Source organism: Chenopodium album, chromosome 4 (assembly GCF_948465745.1).
Source record: "Chenopodium album chromosome 4, dcCheAlbu1.1, whole genome shotgun sequence".
NCBI lineage: Eukaryota > Viridiplantae > Streptophyta > Magnoliopsida > Caryophyllales > Amaranthaceae > Chenopodium > Chenopodium album.
Window position 1 is genome coordinate 57976240 of NC_137837.1, and position 6363 is coordinate 57982602.

Sequence of the window (6363 nt, forward strand, 5' to 3'; positions counted from 1 at the left end):
CCCTTGGTTCCTATAACCACCACCTTGGTTATAGTTGTCAAAATTACCTTGGTTTTGGTTATTCTTATTCCATTGACCTCTTTGATTATCAAACCTTTGCAATTATTATTTGACACATAATTCACATGTTCACTCTCACTATTATCAAAATCATCACCACATTACGGAGAAGCATGAGGGCAATTACAAGAGTCATGACCATAAGATCCACATGCATCACAAAAAAAGCAACCACTAGGCATGTTATTTGAAGAGGGAGGGGGTTGGGAGTTAGAAAAGGTACCTCTCCCCTTAAATTGGGAGGGAAAATTCGAAGCTTGAGAAGAAAAGGAGCCTTCCAACTTGGACTTGATTGCGGTCATTTGTTTCCCCAAGTTTGTCATTTGTGAGAATAAGTTGTTGATCGCATTTAGATGGTCTATAGAGTACACCGAAGAGCCACTCTTGCTAGCATGAATCCCTCTCACCATCTTGCCAATCTCTATAGTACTTAACCACGTCCTCTATAATGTCCACCACTTCCTCTTCCGTCCGATTCATTATGGGACCTCCGGCACCCCCATCGAGGCATGATTTGCCTTGAGGACTTAGGCCAGCATAGAAAATTTGAATGACTTGATAGGTTGGAATTCCGTGGTGGGGACATTCCCTTTGGTACTCTTTATACCTCTCCCATGCTTCGTAGAGGCTTTCATTAGGTCTTTGCTTGAACCCTTGAATCAAAGCTCTAGCCTCCGCCGTTTTCTTTTGTGGGTAGAATCGGGACAAGAATTCCTTGGTGACTTCGTCGCATGTTCGAAGGGAATTTGGCTTTACCTCCTTATCCAACCACTCTAAGGCTCGGCCTATGAGAGAAAATGGAAGCAACTTTAGCCGGATGAATTCTTGAGAAACTCCGTTCACTTTGATAGTGTTGCAATACTTTTCGAACTCCTTGAGATGGTTCAACGGACTCTCATTCTTAGCTCCGCTATATTGTCTCCTTTCGATCAAAGTGATCATAGTCGGCCTAATTTCGAAGTCATTCGTCGGTGTTGTAGGTGGAGTAATTCCACTCTCAAACTTGTACGCACCGGGAATTCCCAATTCTTTCAAAGCAACTCTTGGTTGATCTCCCATGCCTAGTTCTTCTTCAAATCCTTCTTCGCTTGAAGAACTAAATTCAAAGGATCGACTACCAATTCTTCTCCTTGAGAGAGTCCTTTCTATTTCCGAGTCAAAAGGCAGAATGGATTGATCACGAGCTCTATGCATGCAAAACTCCATGAAAATATTAGTAGCACGGCTACAAATGTAGCCTTAAGAAACAAAATCTTTTTGTATTTTTTTTTCAATTAAAATGAAATAGACTCAACAACTAAAGCTAAGCACCAATTTCACTCCCTGGCAACAGCGCCATTTTGATAGAGGAATAAACTAGTCGGTAATTGCCTATCCCAAAATCAAACACTATTTATAAAATCCTAAACCAACCTAAAACAAGTATAGGTAAGTATAGGGTCGAACCCAAAGGAGTTAGTTGGTGTTATCTTTATCCTAAATCAAGCTATTTCGGAGATTGAAGTGAGAAAATGGTTGGTGTTATGATAGCAAAATTAGACTAATCAAGTAATTCAATAAGCTAAATACTAGGGATATTGGTTCCACATGCTAATTCAATAATCGTGCTAATCGACAATTTCTTCGTTTGATTCAAGCATTGCAAAGGACAAACAATAGTAGTAATCAAGAGAGTTAAAGAGCTATCTCCTAGAGGCCAAACTAGGGGTCACTATGAATGGCTAATCAAGGAAATTCACAATCAAACTCAATCAATTAAAGCAATTCTCAAATTGATGGGTCATGTCATTAAGAAATGCAATGCAATCTAGATTAATCTTATAGGTTGATCATTCCTAATCTAATTAATCACATGCAAAACTATGTCAACCAATTTAATTGCAACAATTCAATCAATCAAAGATCATCAACTAGCACAAATTATCAATCAAGCATGCTTCCCCTTCTCCCTAGCAACTAATGTACTCACTAATCATGGTGTAACTCAAGAACAAATCACTAGAATTAGCATTGGTCATCATTCTAAATCAAAATCAAGAGAAAGCACTATCAACTACCATATCCAATTAAAATCCAAGCAATACAAACAATCAAAGATGAAACTAAATCAATCAAGTAAGAGATGAACTAGAAAAAGAAAACTTACTAACATTAATGATTGAAAATGAAGAAATCCAAGCTCAATTGATCCAATGTTGAAATACAAATCCAATACCAATAACTTCTCTCTAACTTCTCTCTCTAAAATTAAGCTAATGAAAATTATCTAAAAGTTATCTTCAAAAAGGAATTACAAGTGTATTTATAGGAAAGGAAGAAAAACGGGATTCCCTTGCCCTCTCCAATAAACCCCACGCTCGCGGAAAAATGGGTACAGAACCCATTAAAAACTCCACGCGCTTTCTGGGCAACATCTGCGCCAGCGGGTCTTCTAGCCCGCGCCCGCGGCAAAAGCACCTGCGCCCGCGGCAAAAGCGCGGCGAATCCCCTACTCCCAAAGGATGATCAGAGGGTCGCGGTCTCTCTGGTACAAGCGGGCTCTCCAATCAACTCGCGCCCGCGGCAAGCCCGCGGCCAGACCGCGGAGAGTTCCTGGTCGAAATCTGCCAATTTGGTGCATAAGAGCCCGCGCCCGCGGCCTTCAGTACCCGCGCCCGCGACAGATTGGAAGGGCTTGATGCCCTCTCCATGCCCTTTCTGAGCCCTCTCCAAGCCGATTATTTCCTCCTTGCTTAGTCAATATAGCCCATCTTGATTCCCTTGCAGAGAAAAATCCTAGGTACCTACAAAAACAAACAACGAAAAGGAATAAAAGGGAAAAAGAACCAAAGAAAAGGAAAACCCGAAGAAAACACGAAAAACACAAGGAAAGAAAGAAAGAAAGGAATTAAAGGAAAATGGACCGAAAATAAGATAAGAAAGCATAAAAAGGAAGATGAAATCATGCTAAAAGGCTACCCTATGAGTGCCATAAATGACACTCATCATATTCTCACGAAGCCCTTTTAAGGTCTTCTAAGATTCTCAGTTCTAGTTTGTTGCTAAGCTCGATTGTCATCGAGTTCATTTTTCTCTCACTTGTCGTTTTGGAAATGTGTTACTTTCCAGAAAGACACCACTTAGAGCAACAAACCACTATGTTCTAAAATAATTTGTGGAGGTAATGCCCGTGGTCTCACTTGAATACTTACAAAGAGACATGTATATTGTCTTTGGGTAAAAGTTCGTTGTAAAACAAACAATTCGCTCCCACTTGAGCTATCTTAGTCTTTTTTGAGCCATTCTACTCCCACTGAACCAACTAGCTTTCACTAAGCTGGTGAACTCCCACTAAGACTAAGAGCCTTAGACAAATACTTTAAAAAACGTTTAGAAGTTATTTCTATCCATAACTAAATATGGCATCCTTTCTTAGCTTCGACATTTTGTTTAGTGTAACATTAGTCATTTGTGCAAATCTTTAAGAACTTTATAGGAAGGGTTGTGAACCATCATCGTTCGAGTCATTTTCAAATGACATCGAGGTCTCCATGAGGACATACCATGTTCTTTGTGAAGTTGTTTATGAAAAAATTCCATTCATAACTTTGAGATGGTCAAGCTTGGCTCAAGAAAACATCGCTCGATCTAATCTAGACATTTTGATATCTTGCCAAGATGATTCTGTACTTCACTAGACTTTTGAGCTACTTAGGTCAAGTTTGTTCACATTTAATGAATATAGCCATATTCTTTCAAAATATTTTGTGAAACTTTGAAGTAATTGAATCCTCTTTAGCTTCCGGAGTCAATTGTCTATACCAAGAACAATAGTTCTCTTCTTTGTCGGTTTCAACAAGTAAGATTTGCTTGTCTTAGAACGATTCCAAATCAAGAAACTATCAAGAGCCTATCTAATAGAACCTTGAGTACATTCTTGTCGATGTGATATTGCTAAAGATGTTCGGAACGCAAATAAAGCCCATGACTTGAACTTAGTGAGTTTATCATGTTAGGAAAATGTTTGTTTATAATCAAGCATTCTTGATTCAATGCTTGGATAACCATGCCATTCAAATAAATTTGCAACTATTGCTCTTTTACTTTGAATGTGAGTCTTTCATGTGTAAGTGGATCATTTGCTGATTATGGAACATAATACTAACCATTTATTCGTTCCAGCCTTTAGTTCAAAACGTCTTTAAACAAAGCATACGACCTTACAATTGATGTAGCTCTTCTTGCTTCATTATAAGCTTGTAAGTAGATAACTTAGCTTAACTTCAATAGTTTGAGGTCACTTTCAAAGTGGAACACTCAAGCAGTATCTGATACTTGTGAAGATAACGAATTGGTAAGTTAACTACAATAACATGATCTCATGGGTTGAAATGGAATCCAATATCTTTTCTTCGTTCCTTGTTTCCTATATTTCTTATCATACTAGATCTCATAACCTTTCTTTAAGAATCATTTCTTTAAGTTCCTTTGACTTTTATACTTTTTTAGGCATAATTAAGCATCTAGTACGCCGTAAAACAAAGTTCCATCTTTTCCATTAATTAATGCTCGAATTACTACATTAATGAGTCCTACTGATTTATCTATGAAGCGAAGAGGGATGTTGGTTGTCAAATATTGACAACTTGAGTTTACAACTCAATACTTCATGTTGTATCAAAACTAATTAGTATTTTGAATACATGATGTCCAACCGTCCTTTCGGACTTTTATAAAAGTCATTGATGAGAATAGTATTTTAGAAATGCTTTTCCTTTCTTTGAGAACTATTCTCAAGGATTTCCTTTACCAATCATGGAAACAATATTATTTGATTTAGAGTACTATAAATATAAGTGCAAAGTATAACCATTTATCAAGAATATAATAAGTTTGAAATTTAAGAGCATTCATGCAAACTTCAAACTTATAAAACGTCTTATTCACGCATAAAATTGTCCCTATTTGGCGAGAATAAGGCGATTCCAAGATCCAAGGGATCAACGAGTAATTAGGAATGCTTTGGCTTGTCTTACCACTTAATACCCCAAGGTAAGCAATTCTTTGCTAATGGCTCCAAGCCACTATTGGTTAGATAATCGTCGCATCTAATACGTCATGACGATATATCTCTTTTGCCACGACATGTATGGACTCCATCACTCATATCGTTGAGTACACCAAAACCAACATGCACACCCTGTGTGCCTTACGTTCCTTGGAGTAGTGATGGTACCTCTCTTTGGCGTAGCCCACCATCACCCTCATTCGGTGTGCAAGTGTTGTTTTGGAAAGGCAACTTTTACTCAATATTATTAGGGACCTAGGTTTTCTATGTTGGTTGATTTAAGTGAACTTAATTAATCATCGCAACATAATGAAAACATAAACATGCATCTAACATATCATTCATATATAAGCACAAGCATAAATATATAAAGCATAAGTATAAGATGCATATTGGTAACTAGCATGACCCCTTGAATTCTTCAAGTCTTCAAAAGGTCTTCTCTTGCAATTTCAAGGTTTCGTCTTCCAAGAACCTTCGTCTTCAAAACTTAACCAAAGTTATGCAACTACTAGTATCTACGATTAGGACTAATCAAAATATTAAGGTACACAAATACTCAACGGTACGTAGACCATATTTAGATTTACAAAAAATACATCACGGCACGTAGTCCATATTTTCTATCCTAATTGGGTCCCACTAGTTGGCATTTCATAAAACCTATGAGAGAATATACATTCCATTCATCTATTAACTATTTGTGAATGGCCCTTGCATTTTACAACAATAAATAAGTAACAATGCATAAAACACACGTTCGCACTAGTAACTTATCTAGGTTGTTAATCCGATTAACATGCCTAATTAAAACTAGTCAAAGTTGTTTAACCAATTATGTAATTGACGTAATTAATAATTGAAGCTCCCACTAAATTCTGCATCCATCTTAATTAATCCAATTAATTAAGCCGGTAGAACAAAAAAAATTTTAAAATAAATTTTGCCAATGCCGCTCAAAACAGGGGCTTAGCCTCAAAAATTTTAATTAAAATAAACAAGATTAATTAAAATAAATAAAACGGAAAAATGAACATAATAGCATTGACTTAAAACCCGAGATTTAAGTGCCAAGTGTGGGGTTGTGCGCATCGTGCCTCAAGCATGTAGCACACCCACATGCACTCCCTTGTCGCACCAAGCAATACAAAACACACACATTTGCTGCTGCTGCGCCGCGGCTAGCCAAGCATGGTAGTACGCACAGCGCACACAATACCATGTTGCTGCTGCGCCGTGCTACTGCTGCTTGCTAG

At 37.6% G+C, this 6363-nt stretch overlaps 1 non-coding gene across 1 annotated transcript; it reads left to right on the forward strand.

The window, feature by feature from the left end:
- Positions 1-628: 628 nt before the first annotated feature.
- Positions 629-734, forward strand: LOC145629718 (small nucleolar RNA R71). The gene has a single exon (XR_014111872.1). It is a non-coding gene; the product is annotated as a small nucleolar RNA R71 (small nucleolar RNA).
- The last annotated feature ends 5629 nt before the right edge of the window (positions 735-6363 follow it).